Source organism: Rhinatrema bivittatum, chromosome 9 (genome assembly GCF_901001135.1).
Source record: "Rhinatrema bivittatum chromosome 9, aRhiBiv1.1, whole genome shotgun sequence".
Classification (NCBI taxonomy): Eukaryota; Metazoa; Chordata; class Amphibia; order Gymnophiona; family Rhinatrematidae; genus Rhinatrema; species Rhinatrema bivittatum.
The window spans coordinates 173095755-173121529 of NC_042623.1; positions in this window are offsets into that span (position 1 = coordinate 173095755).

Consider the following 25775-nt stretch of genomic DNA (forward strand, 5'->3'; position numbering starts at 1 on the left):
TGATTAGTGCTATCGTGGTTATACAAATAACTTGCGTATGGCAGCTGCTACATTGTCTTTCCTTTCTGATGCTTTAAGATACCACAAAAGCTGAAGCAAATGTTTTTTGATATCACTGAAGTTAAAAAAACAACAAAAAACACACACAACCCGCAAACAAAAAACCCTCCCCCTCTCCTTATGATCTATATTTGTAACTATAAGGATTAACTGCAACTTAGCCTTGTTTTGTTAAAGAATTACTTAGTTTCCTGTTTGCGTAATTGTTTTGAAAAAAAAATAAATCTACTTGCAATCCTTTCGGTTGCCCTTTTGCTAATTGCCCGTGTCAGGGATACTTGCCCTGCCTTCTGTAACCAGGAACCCAGCGCCCTTTTATTCACTGCTGCAATTTATACAGCGTCCTTTTCATATGGGGTTCATTTGTGTTTCTGTGTCTAGGAATGTAAATGCTATAACTACTTTTTTAGGAGACTACAAAATCTGCATAATAGGGATAGACATACAAAATAATACACTGCACACCGTTATGAATATTTCCAAGAAACATTTCTTTATGTTGTGCACAGCTCAGAATGCTCAGATTTGATTTACAGCTGTATGGATGTACCTGGGGTTGCTAAGGTTACCCAATTTCATTCACCCGTAGATATCTGCAATCTACATAATCCTATCACATCATGCAACTGCATTCCAAAGTGATGTTGATGAATGGTACCGTACTCAGATGATATTTCCATTTAGATGTAATGTAGCTCATGATTCCTGACTTTTAAAATGTTGCATGTAATGAAACTTTGCATTTTATGCATATACCAAGAAAAAAGGGTATTTGTTCCAGTTTTCAAAGACTTGCTTATCCTCAAAAAATACAGAAAGTGGAGAATTTTGGGTGATACATATAAATTTGCATTCCACCAATAGATATTTCATGCTTTGCTTGATTTGTTAAATTTTTGATTATAAAACTAAGAGCCTGATAATACTAGGCATAGCTAAGCATATTTTGGCCATATACCATTCCTCCTTCCACAACAGCTTTGATAATGCAGCCTTCCTGCTGATCGTGTTTCAGCTCAAAATTTCTCCAGAGCAGAAACTGTCAATCATGTCAAAATTGTGCCAAACTAAGGGCCTGATTACTAAGGCTTTTTTCCCATTCTTTTTGTATGGGAAAAATGTTTAGTAAATGAGATCCTAAGTGAGGTTCTGCATTTGCATTGGAAAACTGCATCCCCTTAATACCTGCATATGTCGCCTAGCGCTGTAGAAGAAATAAATAGTAGTAGCATTCTTATGGTACATCCTTAAATAATCTAAACTGCATGGTCAAAATTCAAAGGGAATGAGTCACTCATGTTGCAGCCAGAAAGAAAGCCAAGAGAAATAGCTATTTGGACAGGCCAAAGAATACAAATGTTTACTATTCAAAACAAGATCAGAGGCTGTGCAGGAAGTCAAATAGGGCAGAAATGGTTATTTAATGAGCTATTTCAGACTCACCTAGCTCTAAGCCAAGTAATACATTAACTACTCCATTTCTATGTGTATGATCCTCACTGTCCCTTATTGAATATGCAAAGTCACTCTAGGTCAGGGGTGGGCAATTCCAGTTCTCGAGGGCCACAAACCTGTCGAGGTTTTAGGATATCCTAATGAATATGCATGACATAGATTTGCATACAACTGAGGCAGAGTGCATGCAAATCTCTCTCATGCATATTCATTAGGGATATCCTGAAAACCAGACTGGTTTGTGGCTCTCGAGGACCGGAACTGCCCACACCTGCTTTAGGTGATCACAGTACTCTATAGAAATAAGGTTGGGAACCATTCTGGACATGCTTGTGTCATAATATTGACACAATCTAAAAGTAAGAAGCCAAAAATATCTGCTCACACTTCTGGCTCCACACTGCCTCAGTTGCACATTCTCCGCTATAAATCAATGGGGAGACTTCCGGTGCAGCTTTGGTGATGGAAAGTCGCTGAGAAGTTGATCTCCCGCCAGACACATAATACACGAGCTTATTTGGTGACTTTGAGCTCGCATTTTGCACTAACTTTACTACTGTACTGACTACTATATTATTGGTGATTCGTGAAGAAGGCTCTGGCTAGTTATGACTACAAAAACTGTGAGAACGCCGAGAGATAAGACCAAGGTTGAAGGACTTAAAATGGCGGTGGACCTGGAAGCGGCAATGCAGGAGCTGAAAGTGGATTTAATAAAAGAAATTGCCAAGAATGGCTCTGCAGCTTTTGTCAACAAACTTAACAAATTGCAATCCTCGATAGATGAGGTCAAAGATAGTCTCGCTTCCCATCGGAATCAGATGAATGGGATTGAGCATAGAGAAATGACACAGGAAACTATGACAGACAGATTGGAATCAGATGTAACTGCTCTACAGAAGGAGAATGCAGCTTTGGCAGAATGAATTGAGGACCAAGAAAACAGGGGAAGGCACAATAATCTTCAAATTATCGGGGTACTGGAGAAAGTTAAGGATTCTGATTTAGCTCACCTAGTACAAGTCTGGCTACCAAAGCAGCTGAGCATTTCTCTGGAGACTGAACCCATTGTGATTGAAAGGGTAGGCGACCATAGGAAAATGGTAGGCCTAGAGCAGTGCTTGCTAGGATCCTGAATGTTGCTGATAAAATGAAGATTCTTACCGCTTATAAAAACAGAGCAGAGCACCAGATTCAGTACGATGGCTCTAAGAACCTTTTGTTTAATGATTATTCTTCTAAAGTGACTGCGTGCCAGAAAGCACTGATGCCAATATGCTCGGAACTGTATTGCAAAGGTATTAAGTTTGCGTTACAGTACCCTGCCAAGTCTCAGGTGTTCTATGAGGGTACAGCAAGCCTTGAAACTTTTGGAACGTTTGGATATGCCACATGAATCGTGACTGAGATTTTCAAGCTGCTGGGGATTTTTTTGAAGCGAACGTGCAGGACCTCTATGATGCTTATTTATTTATTTTTTTTGTGGATATTCTTTATTTGGATGAGTGCTACCTATGTATGTAAAGAATAGTAATACAGCAAGGCTGAGTTGCTGAGACTATGTGGATCTTTGCAAATTCCCTAAATGGCTACATTTCTGGGTCTCGATTTGCAGATTTTTTTTTTTTTTGCTATCTTGTCTTGGACTGTTATTGCTCAGATCCGTGATGCAGGTGAGGACGATGATTACCTTAATAAACACTTCATTCTTATTGGAACCTTTTCTGCTCTTGAGGACTAGTTTACTGTTTCCAGGATGGGATTGGTGGTGACTATGGTATGGTTATCATTGCTGGAAAATGGCCGTCAGATGTTAATGTTTCCTTTGAATTTTTTTTTTTAAAGTCTATTTTTGAGCAGCTGTATCTTACTGCTTTATATATATTTTTCTTTATTTCCTATGATTTGCTTATCTTTATGTGCGAATAGAGTATGCTGCATAATTATTTTTGTGAGCGATAGTCACTAAAGCATTATTATTGTTCTTGGTTGCTACATTGGGTGTTTATGTGTCTGGCGGTCGGGGGTTGCTCCATAAGGAACCAAGATGGGGGGTCCAGAAACCTTCAAGCTTATTTATGGGATTCGTTTTTTCTCTTTTGTTATGTTCTCTTTATTTGTGGGTTTTTGGTTTTGCAGAAGGTTTATTTTATTTATTTATTTAAAAACTTTTCTATACTGTCGCTAAGTTATATACCATCACAACGGTTTACAAATAGGCACATAGACTAAGGTAAGTAAATGTAGGATATCGTACATTCTAACAGGTGCCAATAAAGTTTGGTTACAATTTCATAAATAAAATAATTATTTGAGTAATGTTGGTCAAGTCCAGGTATATTATTGAGTTACTATCGCTTTGAAATATTACTTCTTAAATGTAGGATTGAGTAAATTCATTCTCATTTGCATTACCCTGTACTTTCATTCTCTACCCTCCACACTCTTTAGTGAAGGCTTTTTTTAAAGAGCCATGTTTTTAGATTTTTCTTAAAAGTTTTGAGATTATTCTGTAATCTGAATTCGGGGGGCATCGTGTTCCATAGTATGGGCCCAGCCAATGATAAAGCCCTTTCTCTCACTTGGGTTAATTTTGCTGACTTTACTGAAGGAATTGTTGGTAGTAGGGATGTGCAGAGCAAAATTTTATGTTCATATTTTTTATGTCCGAAAGGGGGTCCCACTTGCGGCCAATATGGACATAAAAAAAATCCAATGAGTTGGGTATATGTACATATGTGCAAAAAAAAAATTTAAACCCCCTCACCCTCCTTAATCCCCCCCCCAGACTTACCACAACTCCCTGGTGATCGAGCGAGGAGTGAGGACGTCATTTCTGCAATCCTTGGCGAGAAGCATGTGACGTCGGTGGCACGTCGAGTGACGCGGCGTCACGTGATTCCCGGCTCGTTCGCGCCGGACGGCTCGTTCGGCCCAAAAAGAACTTTTGGCCAGCTTGGGGGGCCTCCTGACCCCCCCAAGCTGGCCAAAAGTTCTTTTTGGGCCGAACGAGCCTTCCGGCGCGAACGAGCCGGGAATCACGTGACGCCGACGTCACGTGATTCCCGGCAAGTTCGCGCCGGACGGCTCGTTCGGCCCAAAAAGAACTTTTGGCCAGCTTGGGGGGGGCCTCCTGACCCCCTCAAGCTGGCCAAAAGTTCTTTTTGGGCCGAACGAGCCGTCCGGCGCGAACTTGCCGGGAATCACGTGACGTCGCGTCTGAGTGACGCGGCGCCACGTGATTCCCGGCGAGTTTGCGCCGGACGGCTCGTTCGGCCCAAAAAGAACTTTTGGCCAGCTTGGGGGGGTCAGGAGGCCCCCCCAAGCTGGCCAAAAGTTCTTTTTGGGCCGAACGAGCCGTCCGGCGCGAACGAGCCGGGAATCACGTGACGCCGGCGTCACTCGACGTGCCGCCGATGTCACATGCTTCTCGCCAAGGATTGCAGAAATGGCGTCCTCACTCCTCGCTCCATCACCAGGGAGTTGTGGTAAGTCGGGGGGGGGATTAAGGAGGGTGAGGGGGTTTATATTTTTATTTTGGCTCAACAATTGCGATTTCCAACATATCGAACATATCTATGTTCGATATGTGGGAAATCCGATCGTTTATGTCGAATCAATTTTTTAAGTAAAAAAAAAATATGAGTTGCGTTTTACTAATGCGGTCAATCCGAATGCACACCCCTAGTTGGTAGTGCTTTGTTTGCTGAGCGAAGGTTTCTTTGTAGAACATGTACTCATAAGGCTGTGTTTAGCCAGTCTGCTTCTTTATCATATATTAGTTTGTGTATGGTGCATAAGGCTTTGTATTTTATCCTGTATTCGATGGGTATGGTCCCTCCTCTTTTTTCCCGTTAGTATTCTGGCTGCAGTATTTTGAAGTATCTGGAGTGGTCTTATCAATGTGCTTGGGAGTCCTAGTAAGAGTGCGTTGCAGTAGTCAGTGCTAGAAAAGATAAGTGTTTGCAATACTGTTCTGAAGTGGGCAGGTATGAGTAATGGTTTCAATCTTCTGAGGACCATAAGTTTTGCATAGCCTTCTCTTACTTTTATAGATATGTATTGCTTCAGGTTGATTTCTGGGTCCATTACTCCCAGATTCCTTACTTTTTCGGCTAGCTCAATTTTTTGGTTATTTCTTAGGGTTATCGGTGTTTGAATGATTGTAGTATGTTTTCTCTCAAGGTGAAGGAATTCAGTTTTGTCAATGTTGGTAACCAGTTCCATCTGGTTTAGTAGTTGTTTAATTATGTCTAGGTACAAGTTAGCTAAACTTAATGTTTTTTCAATTGTGTCGTCTATTGGTAGAATTAATTGAATGTCATCTGCGTAAATGTAATGTATTATCCCTAGGCCTGCCATCAGATGACATAAGGGTAGCATATATATGTTAAAGAGGGTAGCAGACAGCGCTGAACCCTGAGATACTCCTGTTTCAAGTTTAAATTTTTCTGATAATGTGTTTTTTATCTGGACTTGAAAGAACCTGTTGTTTAGGTAGGATCTGAACCAGTTTATTGATTTGTCACATAATCCAATTTCTTCAAGTCTTTTTAGTAGTATTTTGTGGTTTACTGTATCAAAGGCTGCAGATAAGTCGAGCATTATAAGGATCTAATGTTTACTGTTATCAAAACCTCTTAGTATGTTGTCTGTTAGTGAGAGAAGTAATGTCTCAGTGCTGTAGTGTTTTCGGAAGCCGTGTTGTGAAGGGTACAGTATGTTATTATTGTCTAGGTGTTCAGCTAGCTGTTTCTGTACTGTTTTCTCTATTAATTTAGCTAATAATGGGAGGTTTGAGACTGGGCGGTAGTTAATGAGGATTAATGGGTCACTGTTTTTTTTTTGATGATTGGCTTAATGATTGCCCCTTTTAGTGTATCTGGCATTAATCCTTCAGTTAGGGATAGGTTTATGATATTAGTTAGTGTTGGGGTTACTACATTGGTAATCTTTTTTATCTCAGTTGTTGGTATTGTATCGATTTTGTGTGGAGCAGGGTTTATATTTTTTATCATTGATTCAACTTCTTGTTCTGATATTTCTATAAATGAGGACCATATGTTAACATCTCTTTTTTGCATTACGATTGCTTGTTTGCTGTTTTTTGGGAGTTTGTTTCTTAGGTTTAATATTTTGTCACTAAAAAATTTAGCTAATTCATTGCATTTTGATTCAGGAAGACTTTGAGGTGATGCTTGTTTGTCATTTGTGAGATTCGTTACTATGGAGAATAAGGTTCTTGGGTTATTGGCAAACTTTTCTATTTTATTGGAATAGTATTCTTTTTTAGTATTAAGATTCAGTTGTTTGTAGAAAGCTAGATGTTTCCTGAATTTGGTTAGGCTTTCAGTTGTTTTGTGTTTTCTCCAGTTTTTTTCAAATTTTCTGAGCTTTCTTTTTGCATCTTTTATTTTTGCATTATGCCAGTGGTTATTTTGTTTTGTTTCTTTGATAGTTATTGTTTTGATGGGGTTTATTTCATCGGCTATTTTTTTAGTTGAGTCTTACCAGAGTTCCATAGCTGAGTTACAATCATTAAGTGTTATGTCTTTTAGTTCTTCTTCTAATTTGTCCTTTAGTTCATCGTTGTTATAGGGTGGTTGATATTTAAATTCTATGGGATTATGAGTTTGTATGGTCTGAGGATTGAGAATATTAATATTGGACTGAATAAGGAGGTGGTCAGACCAAGGAATTTGTGTGTAGCTTGTTGCTAAGTGTTCTAGATAGTTCTTATTTATGAATGTTAGATCAAGTGAGTGTCCAGCTCTGTGTGTTGGTTTATCGGTTATTAGTGAAAACCCTTGTGCTGTCATGGCATCCATTAGTGTCTGGCGTGTGCATCTGCTAATACCCTTCCTTTTGATAACTACTGTCAACTGTTTGAGGAGGGGGATCGAGGCTAGGTGATCATCTCACTACCAAGCTGTTCCAAAGTGTTGTTAATATGTGCCTTTTGTGTGTTGTTAAATGGCTAATTTAAACATAGTTTCCCTTAATGTTAACGGTATCTATTCACCTATCAAACGGAAAACGATTCTTCATTTTTTCAGAAGGTGAAAACTCACATTGCATTTCTTCAGGAAACCCACCTAGATGATAAAGAACATGTTAAGCTCAAACAGGATTGGGTAGGTCATTGTTACTATGATTCTTTCTCTCAGAAGCAATGTGGAATTGCTATATTAATACATAAAAACTGTCCTTTTAAATTAGAATGTAAGATAGTGGATGTCTCTGGTAGATATCTTATTCTTGATGGCAAAATTGTGAATGTACAACTGGTATTTTGTAATGTGTATGTGCCTAATGTGTTTGATCAAACTTTTTTTTTCTAATCTAGTTGTTCTTTTGAGTCAATATCCAGTATATAAAATAGTGATGGGGGGGGGGGGGGGGGGGGGGAACTTTAATCTCCCTGTTTCACTACAGCTAGATACCCATCCTATATGCACTAAAAAGCCCCATAAGTCATCTGAAGGAGGTTCATTGCTGAAAGAGTAGCAATTGATGGATGTATGGTGGACCTTGTACCCCTTAGAAAAAGGTTATACTTTCTATTCATCTGTTCATGAGTCCTATTCAAGAATAGACTATTTTTTAATATCGTCAACGTTATTTCCTAAGGTTGGCGCCACTAGTATTGGTACCTTCATGATTTTGGATCATGCACTCATCATGTTGGTGTTGAATATTATTTCTAAACGGTCTTCTCCTGTGGCCTGGAGAATGCATCCATCCTTGTTTTCTGACCTTGACTTTAAAGCTTATTTGAAAAAGCAATAGGCTGAGCATGTAGCTTTGAATGCTTCTGCAGATGTAAGTGCTGAGACCTTCTGGAATGCTGGTAATGCGGTAATTAGAGGACAGATTATAGTTTATGTTGCTTATAAAAATAAAATGAGTGACAAGGAGATACTGCTTCTGGATGAGCAATTGCAAAATCCTTAAAAAGAAGCATATAGCTTTCATACAGCCAGAAGTGTAACAGCATATGAATACCGTTCGGAGATCACTGAATGCCCTGTTATCCCAACACAATATAACATATCATACACTATAGGTCTGTATTGTTTAGGCAAGGAAATAAAGCTAGCAAACTCATGGCACGTTTGGTTCGAAATAACTGCCCTTTCTAATGACCAGGTAAGCTCTCTCATAATACGGAAGATATAACAAATATTATGCTACTATACTATAAGAAATTGTATACCAGGAAGCTGGTGAATATTTCAAAATGTGAAGAGTTTTTTTTTTTTGAGGGCCTTTCTTTACCTCAAATATCGTTGATACACAGATGTTACAAATGCCTATTACTGTACCTGAAATACGAGCGATTATACAGCGTTTACCATTAGCAAAAGCTCCAGGATTGGACGGATTTGGAGCAGAATTTTATAACATTTTGCAGGATGAAGTATCAGAACCATTATTGCATATGTATCAAGACTGTTTGCAGCAAAGCTCTTTCCCACAGGTCATGAATACAGCCCAAATATTGTTTTTTTCTTAAGCCGGGAAAAGTCTTAACAGTGCTGGACTCACACAGACAGATATCTTTAATAAATATAGATCTAAAGATATTGGCAGCCCTGCTTGCTGCCCACTTAAATGGGGTTGTATCTAATATTGTGGCTGATGATCGAACCAAGTTTGTATAGGGTAGACATGGGGTTATTAATGTTCGCAAGCTGATAGAAGCGATTGGATCTGGAAAGCAGTGTAACCCAAAGGGTCTCATTATCAGTTTGGATGAGGAAAAAGCAATGTTCAGTGGGATTACCGTATTTTTCGCTCCATAAGACGCACTTTTTTCCCCCAAAAATGGGGGGAAAATGTCTGTGCGTCTTATGGAGCGAATGTAGCGTCTCTCCCTCTCGCGCACCGTCCCCCACCTCCTCCCAACTCAGCCCAATCAGCATGGTGGTGCAGGTGTGTCGTCTTCTGCCGGTGGAACTTGAGCTCCCTGTCGGTCTGCTGTTCCCAGGGTGCATCTTGCTGCGAGGGTCGGCGTGGCGCAGGTCAGACATCAGCTGTTTGAACCGCGTGGACTACGGAGGCTCCTCCTATTCAGACGGCTGGCATTTGACCTGCGCCGCACCAGCCTTCTCAGTGGGATGCACCCCGGGAACAGCAGACCGGCAGGGAGCTGTTTGAACTGGAGGGGCCTCCGTAGCCCATGCGGTTCAAACAGGTGATGACTGACCTGTGCCACGCCGATCTTCGCAGTGAGATGCACCCCGGGACCGGCGGGGAGCTCGGGCGCTGCTGGCGGAGGACGATACATGGTCAATTGTTGACCTCACTTGCAGTCCAAAGTAAGAACTTCACTCCTTGTGGTTTGTGGTTGGTGCCATTTCCTTCTAATTTGTTTGGATGTATTGGAGGGTCATGGGGGTGGTATACTGCCTGGGATAGAGGACACATGACACAGACCAGCAAATAGAATTACTGCCTGTGATGATTAAGTGGCTACCTGTTGAAATATTAGGAGCAAATTGCTCTCCTAATCAATGTAATATAGCCCTGACTATTATTTATTATTGAACTTTGGAGCAGTCATGAAAATTTAAAATAACTGGTGTGAGAGAGCTGTGTGTATGAGGGAGAGAATCTGAGTGTGTGATTGTCTGTGGGTCTGTGTATATGTGAGGGAGAGCCAGTGAGTTGAGTGAGGGAGAGAGCTAGTGAGTGTGAAAGAACCTATGTATGTATGTGAGGGAGAGAAAACCAGTGAGTGTGAGTACCTGTATGGATGTTCTCTGCCTTACTATAAAAAACAAAACCAATAATATATCCCACAGACGGCCCCCAGGGGGGAGCTCCGTACAGAGCCCATCATGGGGAAAGAATTTTTTTTTTCTTAATTTTCCTCCTCTAAATCCTAGGTGCGTCCTATGGTCAGGTGCATCTTATAGTGCGAAAAATATGGTATATGTTCTGGACTTTGCCTAAATATGGGACTCCTGATTCATTTATTCAGTGGATTAGGCTACTATACTCTTCTCCAGCAACAAAAATTTTAATTAATGATGTGCTGTCCGACTTGTTTCTTCTTCATGGGGGCATATGTCAAGGGTGTCCACTGTCACTGTTACTCTATATTCTTACTATAGAACCCCTGGTACAAAAGCTTCGGTTAGACTGCTCAATTGAAGGTTTTGCTCTGGGTGAAAGTGAATATAAGGTTTGTCTGTTTGCAGAAGATATGCTCTTATTTCGACATGAGCCTTTAATGTCTTTGAGGAAAACATTGGATTTGTTCAGAGAGAGGTATCTTCAAAGGATACTAATGATGCATTAGAATTAGGGCATCCCGATAGTGAGTTTCAATTATAAGAAAAGTAGTCCAAGTGCATGTAACTAAAAACTCAGCTGAGCTAAAAAAAAATCTAACATCCCTATCAATTAAAAAGCAGAATGAAAATACAAATAAAAAACAAACTTTGAAATGTTTGTATGCTAATGCCAGAAGTCTAAGAAGTAAGATGGGAGAATTAGAATGTATTGCAGTGAATGATGACATAGACTTAATTGGCATCTCAGAGACATGGTGGAAGGAGGACAACCAATGGGACAGTGCTATACCAGGGTACAAATTATATCGCAATGACAGAGAGGAGCACCTGGGAGGCAGTGTGGCACTTTATGTCCGGGATGGCATAGAGTCCAACAGGATAAACATCCACCATGAGACTAAATGCACAATAGAATCTTAATGGTAGAAATCCCTTGTGTGTCGGGGAAGACTATAGTGATAGGAGTATACTACCGTCCACCTGGTCAAGATGGTGAAACTGATAGTGAAATGCTAAGAGAAATTAGGGAAGCTAACCAAATTGGTAGTGCGGTAATAATGGGAGACTTCAATTACCCCAATATTGACTGGGTAAATGTATCATCGGTACATGCTAGAGATATAAAGTTCCTGGATGAAATAAATGACATTTTTATGGAGCAATTGGTTCAGGAACCGACAAGAGAGGGAGCAATTTTAAATCTAATTCTCAGTGGAGCACAGGATTTGCTGAGAGAGGTAACAGTGGTGGGGAGCTTGGCAATAGTGATCATAATATGATCAAATTTGAATTAATGACTGGAAGGGGGACAGTAAGCAAATCCACGGCTCTAGTGCTAAACTTTCAAAAGGGAAACTTTGATAAAATGAGAAAAATAGTTAGAAAAAAACTGAAAGGAGCAGCTACAAAGGTAAAACGTTTGCAAGAGGCGTGGTCAATGTTAAAAAATACCATCCTAGAAGCACAGTCCAGATGTATTCCACACATTAAGAAAAGTGGAAAGAAGGCAAAATGATTTCCGGCATGGTTAAAAGGGGAGGTGAAAGAAGCTATTTTAGCCAAAATATCTTCATTCAAAAATTGGAAGAAGGATCCAACAGAAGAAAATAGGGTAATGCATAAGCATTGGCAAGTTAAATGTAAGACATTGATAAGACAGGCTAAGAGAGAATTTGAAAAGAAGTTGGCCATAGAGGCAAAAACTCACAGTAAAAACTTTTTAAAATGTATTCAAAGCAGAAAGCCTGTGAGGGAATCAGTTGGACCGTTAGATGATCGAGGGGTTAAAGGGGCACTTAGAGAAGATAAGGCCATCGCGGAAAGATTAAATGATTTCTTTGCTTCGGTGTTTACTGAAGAGGATGTTTGGGCGATACCTGTTCCAGAGAAGGTTTTCATGGGTAATGATTCAGATGGACTGAACCAAATCACGATGAACCTAGAAGATGTGGTAGGCCTGATTGATAAACTGAAGAGTAGTAAATCACCTGGACCAGATGGTATACACCCCAGGGTTCTGAAGGAACTAAAAAATGAAATTTCAGATCTATTAGTAAAAATTTGTAACCTATCATTAAAATCATCCATTGTACCTGAAGACTGGAGGATAGCTAATGTAACCCCAATATTTAAAAAGGGCTCCAGGGGCGATCCGGGAAACTACAGACCAGTTAGCATGACTTCAGTGCCAGGAATAATAGTGGAAAGTGTTCTAAGCATCAAAATAACAGAACATATAGAAAGACATGGTTCAATGGAAGAAAGTCAGCATGGCTTGATCCAAGGCAAGTCTTGCCTCACAAATCTGCTTCACTTTTCTGAAGGAGTTAATAAATTTGTGGATAAAGGTGAACCGGTAGATGTAGTGTACTTGGATTTTCAGAAGACGTTTGATAAAGTTCCTCATGAGAGGCTTCTAGGAAAAGTCATGGTATAGGTGGCGATGTCCTTTCGTGGATTACAAACTGGCTAAAAGACAGGAAACAGAGAGTAGGATTAAATGGACAATTTTCTCAATGGAAGGGAGTGGGCAGTGGAGTGCCTCAGGGTTCTGTATTGGGACCCTTACTTTTCAATATATTTATAAATGATCTGGAAAGAAATATGACGAGTGAGGAAATCACATTTGCAGATGATACAAATTGTTCAGAGTAGTTAAATCACAAGCAGATTGTGATAAATTGCAGGAAGACCTTGTGAGACTGGAAAATTAGGCATCGAAATGGCAGATGAAATTTAATGTGGATAAGTGCAAGGTGGATGCATTTAGAGAAAATAACCCATGCTATAGTTACACAATGTTAGGTTCCATATTAGGTGCTACTACCCAAGAAAGAGATCTAGGCGTCATAGTGGATAACACATTGAAATCGTCAGTTCAGTTTGCTGCGGCAGTCAAAAAAGCAAACAGAATGCTGGGAATTATTAGGAAGGGAATGGTGAATAAAATGGAAAATATCATAATGCCTCTGTATCGCTCCATGGTGAGACCCCACCTTGAATACTCTGTACAATTCTGGTTGCCGCATCTCAAAAAAGATATAATTGTGATGGAGAAGGTACAGAGAAGGGCAACCAAATGATAAGGGTAATGGAACAGCAACCCTATGAGGAAAGACTAAAGAGGTTAGGACTTTTCAGCTTGGAGAAGAGACGGCTGAGGGGGGATATGATAGAGGTGTTTAAAATCATGAGAGGTCTAGAATGGGTAGATGTGAATCAGTTATTTAGTCTTTCAGATAATAGAAAGACTAGGGAGCACGCAATGAAGTTAGCATGTGGCACATTTAAAACTAATTGGAGAAAGTTCTTTTTCACTCAACGTACAATTAAACTCTGGAATTTGTTGTTAGAGGATGTGGTTAGTGCAGTTAGTATAGCTGTGTTTAAAAAAGGATTGGATAAGTTCTTGGAGGAGAAGTCCATTACCTGCTATTAATTAAGTTGACTTAGAAAATAGCCACTGCTATTACTAGCAACAGTAATATGAAATAGACTTAGTTTTTGGGTACTTGCCAGGTTCATATGGCCTGGATTGGCCACTTTTGGAAACAGGATGCTGGGCTTGATTGACCCTTGGTCTGACCCAGTATGGCATGTTCTTATATTCTTAAATAGATAAGGTTAAGGCATAGAAAATGACAGTAGTGGATTCTGAATTATGTGACAATTTTAAAGTCCACAGAAGTACTTTTCTCCATCAGCTGGTAACTATTTGGAATATAAAAATATAAAAACTCTACCCAAAAATTGGAAACAAGAGGACAGGTCCATTATGCAAAAATATGCAATCCCAAAGCCTACATATCATCCACTACAGTAGGCTAGACATGTGATTAAAATTATGAAGGAAAAGAGGGTATCTGTAATGTCAATATAGGAGGCTGAATATTAGGTTGCATCTTTTATGACACAGAGACATTTGGTGAATGTCAACCCAAATCATATCCCATTCATTGATACCAAGTTATAGATACCAAATAGCCATTCAAACAGATTCCAGTGAAGTGCAGATATTTATTATGACTCAGTATCCTTTTTGTACAATACTGCTTCTACCAATTTAGGCCATCTAGTTGACCAACCACTTGACTTAAAGTATGATATTTTAAGTGAATTTAGCCCCACTTAGGGCACATAGAGAAAGGTCCATTTCACAAATGTATTTAGTGGGTTCCAGTTTATGGGTAATGCAGATGGTGAATTGGATCTGATGGAGCCAGTAAGGATAGTTAGAAATCTCTGAACTGGTCAGGGAGTACCTCCATCATCCTCCCCTCCATGAACTCTGGCCCTTAAATTATCCCGTAGTGCTTGTTTCGCGTCCCGTCCGTGCTCGGCCTGCGCCCAGGCCTGCTCACCTCACTAACTCCACCAGGGGTCCTGGGTCGTCCTCCCCTGCAGCAGCAGCAGCAGCGAGCACAGCCAGGCCTCGGTGTCCCACGGTGGCGGTCACCGGGCCTTCCATCTCCAGCCAGGACTCACGGCGGGGCTCGGCATCCTCCATGGCGTTGGCCCTGCCCCTAGGCGCGCACAGACTGCCCAGTCCCTTAAAGGGCGAGGGGTGGATCCCAGCTCTGCGGTGCGCCCTGATTGCGTATAAGAGGAAGTCTCTGCCTTCACTTCCTTGCCTTGGCAATCTGGTCGATCACATCATGATTTCTAGTTTGCCTCTGTGTTTCCAGTCTTTGTTCCAGTGTCTTGTTCCAGCCTTGTTCCAGTCTCGTTCCAGCGTCCTCCTGTTCCTTTGTCTCCCCAGGTAGTACCTCTCGGACTGTGTTCTCGGTACTGACCTCGGCCTGTTCTTGACTATGTTGATCGCCGCCTGGATTTGACCTTCTGCCTGTTTCCTCGACCACTTCTGCACGCTGCCTGGAATCGACCTCTGCCTGATTACTGACTACGTCTGCACGCTGCCTGGAACTGACCTCTGCCTGATTACTGACTACGTCTGCACGCTGCCTGGAACTGACCTCTGCCTGAACTCAACCATGTCTGACTGCTCCCTGGAACCTGACCTCTGCTTTGGCTGACTATCCATGGACTGACTACTAGTTTTTGACCCCTGCTTTGGCTGACTATCCACGGACTGAGCATTGGCTCTGACCCTTGCATTGGCTGACCACGTTTCCTTGACTCTGGCCTGGATTTACAATATGCAGCACAGCGGTTGAGTTATTGTTGTGCTTGTCTCTGATTAGCTTCACAAGGATAGGACTTCCATAGATAATTTTTCACCTTTTACCTTCTTAGCGAAAGATGGGGTGGGGGGGGGGGGGGGGGGAGGACCCGGTTTGCATGGTGGTGATCTCTCCCCCGTTGCGCTAGAAGCAATGGGGACAGTGGGATGTGGTTATGGGCTTGGGGGTGGGGAGGAGGGGGGTCGGGGTGGGGGAAGGGGTATAGCCTGGATTTGCGAGCTCTTAATGATATGCAGGGTGTTTGTTGTATGAGGGTTGCTGGGAAAATGTCAAGCTGGAATTGGGTGATGGGAGGTTGCTCGTGCTGGGAGGGCGCCCCTGCCTCTTTTCAGGTTTTTTCTTGTTTTCATTAATGGCTGAATGCCCACACTTTGATGGCCCTTTGACTTAGGGTGGTTTCATGGAATGTCTATGGAATTCACTCCCCGATCAAGCGCACTAAGATTTGCTCCGTCCTGCGGAGGAAGCTCACTGACATAGCTTTCCTTCAAGAGACCCACCTCTCAGACCAGGAACACCTTAAGCTGAAGTGGGGATGGGTGGGTGAGGTGTATTTTGCCTCTGCCACCACCAAATCCGCAGGGGTGGCTATACTAATTCATAAGTGGATCCCTATAACCATCAAACGAGAATTAAAGGACCCTCAGGGACAGAACATAATACTAGTTGCGGAACTTTTTAATATGTCACTGGTGTTATGTAATGTATATGCCCCAAACCAATATACTCCTGCCTTTTTTAGGGATATTTATGGACAGCTGGTACCTTATTTGGACCATACTTTAATTGTTGGAGGGGATTTTAATGCAGTCAGGGATCCCATTTTAGATTCATCACATGGTACCCATTCTACTCGCCCGCCTAGCAAAGGAATTGCTTTTTTGTAACATTCCTTGCACTTGGTGGATGTACGGTGGACACTTCATCCTGTGGAGACTGATTTTACCCATCTCTCTCGGGCCCATGCCTCCTACTTGCGCTTGGACTAAGCTTTTTCTAATGTGCTAGATGCCAAAATAGAGGAGATTAGTATATCAGATCATGCACCTATATGGATTGAATTTTCTTGGTCCTCTGCCCCATCCACATCCAACCTGTGGCGATACCCTTATTTTTTAGCTGAGAATACTCGCTTTCAGGAGTTCCTCCGGCCTAAGTGGTCGGACTACTCTCAGCTTAATCAGGAACATGAGCAAGACCTGGTTCTGTTCTGGTATACTGGCTAAACGGTAATACGCGGTGATATTATATCAAATTTATCTCATCGCAGCAAAATGTTAGATAAGTGTTTGCTGACCTTGATGGCACAATTCCGTAAGGCCAAAAGATCCTTTATTCACTCTGGCACTCCAGCCAATCGTGAACAGTTGCTGGCAGTTCAAGCTGCGCTGAACACTTTGCTTCATCAGAGAGTAAAAAAGAGTGTGCTCTACTATCAATGTCAGTTGTTCCAGTATGGCAATAAGGCGGGGAAACTGATGGCCAACTTAATATGTACAGCCCGCTGCTCCAGGAATATTGCAGCGCTGCAGGACCCCGCTGGACATGTCCTTACTGATATGCCTGGAATCCTGACCACCTTTCGTTGGTTTTACTCGATTCTTTACTCCTCTGATGGAGCATGTCCGGTTGAGGCTAATCGTTTCCTTTCCCAAGTAGAACTTCCAAATTTTACTGCAGAGCAACAAGCCCATTTACATGGTTCTATAACTGCTCAGGAAGTTCTCCAGGCAATTCAATTAGCGCCCCGCCTTAAGGCTCCCGGACCAGATGGGTATACGGCGGAGTTCTACAAAACCCGCTCTACGGAATTTTGGGACTTGTTATCTTCTGTTTTCAATGCATTAATCAAGGCAGGGACATATCTGGCACATACTAATATAGCGCATATCACACTAATCCCCAAACCCAGCAAAGACCCCTTACCCCGGCCTCTTACCACCCCATATCTCTTTTAAATTTCAACCAGAAACTGCTTGCCAAGATTTTGGCAGAACAATTGGCGGAACAGGTGGGTTTTATTCGGGGATGCTATGCCCTCAGTAATATTCGCCTGCTTACCACCGCCATGGCATTATGCCGGAGGGTGAGGGATCCGTTCATGGTTGTAAGTCTGGACGCGGAAAAGGCTTTTGACCGAGTCAAATGGAGCTATATGTTCCTTCTTCTTGGGGCTCGAGGGGTTTTTCCTAGATAGTATCCGTTTGTTGTACGCAGATCCCATGGCCTCCATTATTGCCAATAACTTGCAGTCCTCCCCTTTCTCCATCCTTCGAGGTACAAGACAGGGTTGCCCACTGTCTCCTCTACTATTTCTTTTGATTCTGGAGCTCTTGCTGCGTAGTATTCAGACCACCTTGGAAATTAGAGGTATCCAGCTTCAGGGGCTGGTGTTCAAATATGCCACATTCGCTGATGATATTCTGCTGTTCCTTACTGCACCAGAAAGATTGCTCCCTCCTTCTTTCCAGCTTTTTCGGACTTTTGGCCTTTTTTCCGGACTCCAAATAAACTGGGAGAAATCAGCAGCTCTAAGCTTTCCCTCTACAGTCAGGGATCAGTGGCAGGGGCCATTTCCACTTCAATGGGCAACTGATCACGTTCTCTATTTGGGGATCTTGGTGTCCACTGATTTGGAGGCTTTAATTGCTCTCAATATCTCACCCTTATTGTCACACACCCGGGAAAAACTGCAAACATGGAAGAATTTACCACTCTCATTGGGGGGCCGTATTAATATGTTTAAAATGATTTTGTTCCCCAAGTGGCTCTACGTACTTCAGACCTTGCCACTCCTTCTTAAACGGACAGACTTGAGTGTTTTAGATGCGCTTCTCAATAAATTTTTGTGGCGGGGCAAGCAGCCACTCATTGCTTTGGCATGGCTCCGAGAGAGATGGGGTCAGGGTGGAATGGGAATCCCTGATCTTGCCCTGTACAATTTGGCCAGTAACCTTCGAATTGTGCGGGAGTGGTTGTTGGGGTCCTCGAATTATACTCATATCCAAGCGGACCAAATGTTGGTCGCACCTCTGGACTTAAGATTTGTCTTGCAGGTGCAGACTTCACATCTCCCAGGGACATTGAGGCAACGTACTCTTTTAGAGCCCATGCGACGAACTTGGCAGAGGCTGTGCAAAATCTTGGGTATCCCCTCTCAATGCACTTATCTGCTTCCCCTACAGGGAAATATGCAATTTATGCCGGGCTCCCAAACCATTGCTTTTCGATACTGGGTGAAGCAGGGAATTATTGAATTAGGGCATGGCCTGGATGGGGAGGGGGTACTTCTTCCTCTGCCTCAACTCAGTGCTCTTTATCAGTTAAGGCCTAACCTGGCTTTCCCATATCTACAGTTGCAATATTATGTGAACTCCTTGCCGATACACAGTAGGGTGCCCATGGTTTTTGGGGGGTGAACAGGTTGTTGCAGTTGGAGAAGTCTGTAAAGCTGACTTTGGCTGGGGTGCATAGGGGGCCAAAGAACATGGCTATCTATGACTCAAGTGTAAAGCTGGTGGAGAGATGGAACAAGGATGGGGAGTTTGTGGTGTCTCCAGAGATGCTGCAAAGTAGCTTTAAATTGATCCCGAGGGTCTCCAGCAATATGTACTTTCGGGAGATGCAGTTCAAATTTCTCTGGAGGGCTTATTTGATCCCGCATATTTTGTTTAAAGCCAAGTTAAAAGACTCCGACCAGTGTGAGAAATGTTTCAATGCCTGCACTATCTGCACACTTTTTGGGGATGCCCTAACATCTTCTGGACCCGTATTGCAAAATATTTGGGGGACTTAATGGATGTTCGGGTTCCTTTCTCTCCATCAGCTCTCTTGTTTGGTTGATTCACCTCTGCTATGATTTGGGGAGCGGAACGCCGTCTGCTCATCTTTAAGGCTTGCCAGGTTGGGAAGAAATTAATTTTACTTCAGTGGCGTTCCTCTGTGGCCCCCTCGTATTGGATGTGGAGGAATGCCTTTCACAAACTGTTGGAGATAGAAGGCCTAGCTTCCAGGTCGTCACCGCTGCATCACCATAAATTTCTGAAGACATGGAACATTTATATATACAATCTTTACCACACCAAGCTCAGAGCCTGATTTTAAATGACTGAATGATGTTGCTTAGTGTGCCAGATGGCTTGATTTGGGTACTGCTGGGATTTCAGCAGGGGCTGTGCATGGCGCCTTGCTGTCATAGCCCAGGAACTAGAGATGGCAGAGTAATGAATCCAGGAGGGGGGTAGGGGGGAATTAGGGGAGGGGGGGGGGTAGGGGATGGATGGAGAGATGGTAAGGGATGATGGGGTACAAATGACATGTAAATGAGCAAAGTGTACTGTTTTTTTATGTATCCCCGGGCTGTGGAAGTGTCCATACAGTCCGGGTTGTGTGTTTGGTTTTGCTCAATAAAAAACGTTTATTTATAAGACTCAAGCTCTGTTTCAGATTCTTTAAGTTCAGTGTTGCCCAGTAATGGCGTAGTTGCAAAAATGCACAAAAATCTTGCTACATTACATTTCTGCCTTATCTCCTGAAACTGATACATCACTCCTTCTTCATTAACTATGTGGAGGAGTTGAATTCCCTTAGAAGACCAGACACAAAATATTTTAAATTGAGTACCTGGGATAGAATTCAAGTTCCTTTGTATTGGTAATAATGGTGACTATGTGGTTGTAACCCAATTTTCTACAAAGATATGTCCAAGCAAAGGGGCAAATAGAACATTTGTTTTGAGATGCATGGGCAAAATTGTCACTTTAGCATGTTAAAAAAAACTGCAAGTGTAAAGGAGCTGCAAGTCCCTTCTCCACCCCCAGAGGAGTGTAATGTGATGTGTCAAATAAGCCGTCTTTGAGATGCTTAAAATTACAAGCCCAGTTATAGTCCTCTAATTTGGGGAGACCAATTTCTCCATTTTGCCACTAACCCATTAAAAATTTAAGGGAGATCCTCAGTTTATCCTCTCTCCATAAAGATTACAAGAATAATCTATAAATTATTCTTATATATTTCTTTAATATGTGCAATGGAAGTATCTGGGAAAAACAGTTATTTTGAATAAACATACTCTCCCTGCTAAAGAAAGAGATACATTGTGCCCTTACCTCTAACTTAAGTTTCAGCTGTGTAAATAAGCAAAGAAATGTTCAATTTATATAATTGATTTAAATCAGACGGAAGAGTAATTAATTCCCAAATACCTGTTGTGGCTCTGGGTCAGGCAGAGCATAGTGAACACCACCTCTGGAATGGCATGGGATGACAGGGCGAGGTTGGAGCACGGCTGGGCAGTCTGGTAAGACTGGAGCATAGCTGGGACAGGCTGGTGCAGGGTTCAGGTAATACTGGAAAAAAGGTTGGATTGGAACAGCATGCAGGTGAGACTGCAACTCAGGAACAGCGTACAGGTGAGACTGCAACCCAGGAACAGCGTGCAGGTGAGACTGGAACCCAGGAACAGCGTGCAAGTGAGACTGGAACCCAGGAACAGCGTGCAAGTGAGACTGGAACTCAGGAATAGCGTGCAGGTGAGACTGGAACCCAGGAACAGCGTGCAAGTGAGACTGGAACCCAGGAACAGCGTGCAGGTGAGAATACAGGTGAGACTGGAACCCAGGAACAACGTACAGGTGAGACTGGAACTCAGGAACAGCGTGCAGGTGAGACTGGAACCCAGGAACAGCGTGCAGGGGAGACTGGAACCCAGGAACAGCGTGCAGGTGAGAATGGAACTCAGGAACAGCGTGCAGGTGAGACTGGAACCCAGGAACAGCGTGCAGGTGAGACTGGAACTCAGGAACAGCGTACAGGTGAGACTGGAACCCAGGAACAGCGTGCAGGTGAGACTGGAACTCAGGAACAGCGTGCAGGTGAGACTGGAACCCAGGAACAGCGTGCAGGTGAGACTGGAACCCAGGAACAGCGTGCAGGTGAGACTAGAACTCAGGAACAGCGTGCAGGTGAGACTGGAACCCAGGAACAGTGTACAGGTGAGACTGGAACTCAGGAACAGCGTGCAGGTGAGACTGGAACCCAGGAACAGCATGCAGGTGAGACTAGAACTCAGGAACAGCGTGCAGGTGAGACTGGAACCCAGGAATAGTGTACAGGTGAGACTGGAACTCAGGAACAGCGTGCAGGTGAGACTGGAACCCAGGAACAGTGTACAGGTGAGACTGGAACTCAGGAACAGCGTGCAGGTGAGACTGGAACTCAGGAACAGTGTACAGGTGAGACTGGAACCCAGGAACAGTGTACAGGTCAGACTGGAACCCAGGAACAGCGTGCAGGTGAGACTGGAACTCAGGAACAGCGTGCAGGTGAGACTGGAACCCAGGAACAGTGTACAGGTGAGACTGGAACTCAGGAACAGTGTACAGGTGAGACTGGAACCCAGGAACAGCGTGCAGGTGAGACTGGAACTCAGGAACAGCGTGCAGGTGAAACTGGAACTCAGGAACAGTGTACAGGTGAGACTGGAACCCAGGAACAGTGTACAGGTGAGACTGGAACTCAGGAACAGCGAGCAGACGAGACTGGAACCCAGGAACAGCATACAGGTGAGACTGGAACTCAGGAACAGCGTGCAGGTGAGACTGGAACCCAGGAACAGTGTACAGGTGAGACTGGAACCCAGGAACAGCGTGCAGGTGAGACTGGAACTCAGGAACAGCGAGCAGACGAGACTGGAACAGGCTTAGACAGGAGTAGACTAAGACAGGACAAGACAAGGACAACACAGAGCATGAAATATAAAGGCCCGAAAGCAGCGTTACAGGAAAGCTGCGACGGGCAAAACAATGTAAGGTCTAGATAGGCCACAAGGCAGTGACAAGAGCAGGAAGGCCCTTAGGCAGCAAGGCAAGACAAGGAAAAGCCTGAGGAGACCACAAGGCAAGAATGGCTAGAGCAGGGTGCCAGTGGAGGTCAATGCAGAAGCACTGAAGCAAAGGACAGACTGAGCTAAGGAGGGCTGGAGACTGGGCGTGGTGCAGGCAGGAAGGAGGGGCCTGACCAGCCTGAAGGGTATGCTCGCTGGGGTCCCCTGGTGGAGGGGAGGCTGCACAACAGCCGGAACCGTAACAATACCTAATTGAATCAGCAGCCCATTTTAAAGTAAAATCATTGCCCCACATATCTTTTAAATAGGGTGCAAAGCCAAGGCTTCAGATATACATACGTTAAGCTTTAGCGCCGAGAAAGAACAAGAAATGGAGAATTCCTGCATCAAATTAGATATTCCAAATGGATTTGTAAGATGGTCTGGGATTCTCATCTGTCAAAGGTTGCAATCATGAAAACTTGGGAGCACATCTGGACTCAGCCAGTATTCTCATTAAACTAGATCTTCCATAACATTCTTTTTTTTTTAAAGGCATTTGCTTTTAGCTTAGTAGCTTTTATTTATTTAATTTAAAAATATTTGTATTTCACCTAAAACGGCCATCTCTGCTAGGCAGATCACAGAAGAAATGAAAACAATCAGTAGAATACAGTAAAAAATCAGTACCTAATACAGTGCTTCACAAATTAAAAGAATCAATGACAAACACCAATCATCTGGACAAGTATAACCCAGTTTTCTTAAGCAAGACGTTTTTTCCTGCATTTAAGCTCCATTAAACACCGAGTGAAACAAAAAGGCCTTCAACTGCTTCGGAAACATTTAACATTCCCTATAGCCTGTAAAAAAAAAAAAATGCCAGCAGGGTATTCCACAGCGAGGGACCGATTAAAAAAAAAAAAAAAAAAAGCCCAGTGGCGAGTTTCACATAACCTAGCTGCTTTCGTTGTAGGGCCTACAAGCAAAGATTTTCCCTGTGATTGTGAAGTACGGGAAGGGGTATGATAACGTCGCAAATTAGATAAATAAGAGAGACCATGCTGTTTCATAACTTTAAAAACCGTAATTAAAATTTTAAATTCTTCACGTTGCCTCACCCGGAAGCCAGCGTAACTCTTGAACATAAGAACATAAGAAATTGCCATGCTGGGTCAGACCAAGGGTCCATCAAGCCCAGCATCCTGTTTCCAACAGTGGCCAATGCAAGTCACAAGTACTTGGCAATTACCCAAACACTAAGAAGATCCCATGCTACTGATGCAATTAATAGCAGTGGCTATTCCCTAAGTAAACTTGATTAATAGTCATTAATGGACTTCTCCTCCAAGAACTTATCCAAACCTTTTTTGAACCCAGCTACACTAACTGCACTAACCACATCCTCTGACAACAAATTCCAGAGCTTTATTGTGCGTTGAGTGAAAAAGAATTTTCTCCGATTAGTCTTAAATGTGCTACTTGCTAACTTCATGGCAATCCATGTTCCCGAAGGTGTCCCTCTGTCCATTGTGAGGCGGGTTGCAGCATTCTGAAGGGCTTGCAAGGCCCTTAAAGAAGGAGAAGAAGGCAGCCCGGTATACAAAGAATTGCAGTAATCAAATAGCCCTTAATACAAAAGCTTGGTCCCATCCCACTGTTCAAAAATCCTTGTGGTCGAGGATACGCAATTTATAATAACCCGACCTGAGAACTTGCTGAATATGTAATTTTAAAGTTATTCTGGAGACAGATGAGTCCCATGTTCCAAATTGATTCTTTAAATTGAATGGACGCACACAGTACAGAGAGGGAACTTACATTTTGCCCAGCCAGGAAATCGGTAACCCTGGAAAAACAAATAATCTCAATTTTACCTATATCCAGCATTAAATAGTTTTGGCCCATCCTTGAATTAATAAGCAGCAGGCCCCTTTGGACAGCGGTGAGGGCTGAGAGGAAGAATAATTGTATATCATCAGAGAAGAATAATTGTATATCATCAGCGTAGACTTTAAACATGATTGAATGATCATCCAGCAGGGAACATAATGGTCCAAGAAATACACTGAAGAGGGCCGCAGGCAATACTGATCCTTGCGACCCACCTGATGTCATCAATAACCAGTCAGATGAAGAGTCAGAGGGACAAACTTGCTATTCTTTGGGGTCTAAGTAGGATTTGAACCAGGAGTAAATTGTCCCTCCAATTCCTAAACCCTTTAACCAGTCAAACAGCATAGCATGGGAGACATATGGAAAGCTCATGTCACGAGCTTTAATCATACTGAAATTTCCTTCAGTCCCATGTTCAGTTTTTGGATCTGGTCAGTACATGCATGGAAATGCTTTAAAAAAAAAAAAAAAAAAAAAAAGGGTTCGTTAGGCATTAATGCTGTATGTACTATGCAGCATAGCAGTTTAAAGTGCACCATTTAAGGCAGAAAATGTAACTGCACCTCTGGGGCTGTGGTTGCCTTTCTTGCCAATGGCCTGCTTTAACACAGGTCACTTCTTCTCCCCCACCCGAAACACAATTATGGGCCTCCAAGCCCCCCTTAACTCTCGGCATACCCAGCAACACAAATCAGGCCTCTGTGGCCCATAACCCCATCAACCAGAAAGATGGGTTTCCAAGCCCTCCCAAATCTACCCCTGGTATCCATTCCTGGCAATCCCCCCAAATAGGCCTCTAGGGCTGTGAAACTCCCACTGACCCCCAGACCCCCAGACCCCCATTCACTTTTGAAACAGTCTCTTGAATCCTTGTTAGTAAGAGTAAGCTGGCTTCCATCCTGCTGACGGTGGTGCCGGATACAAAACATTGCTTCTGACACTCTGACTGTTTCCACATGCAAATTAGATTGTCAGCGACACCATTTTGGATTTGGTGCTGCTGCTCTTGTTTTCAGGAGGTAAACCTGTTCCGTCTTGCTGGTGAAGGTGCTTCAAATATTTTTATTTGGACCCTGAAAATTACTTTTTTCAAATTTAAAAACACAAAGTAGCAGCCAAAATATCTGGGGTTTTTTTTTTAATGTCAGTTGTTATTTAGGGAAACCCAAATTAATTATCTGTGGTTAGCCTCCTGGCTACCGAAACAGCTGTGGGAGAATTGATCCTAAAGTAAGAAACTATCTGGTTGGTTTTCAAAGGCTTGCACGTGGTGAAACAGGGAGATAGACTCGTGACTCGGACGCGCGCCGGCTGCGCAGATTTTAAAAGGGCCACGGCTACGCACGTATCTCCCGGTATGTGCATACAAAAAGTTTTGTGGAAAAGGGGGTGGGGCATGGGCGGGGCATGGGCAGCCTGAGACTGCACCATGAAGTCAGTTATGCGCACAAGCGCACGCAGGGATCCACTGCCGCCTAACTTTACTACCCCTCTGGACAGGGGGTAAGTCATGTAACAATAAAACTGAAGCTAATCAAC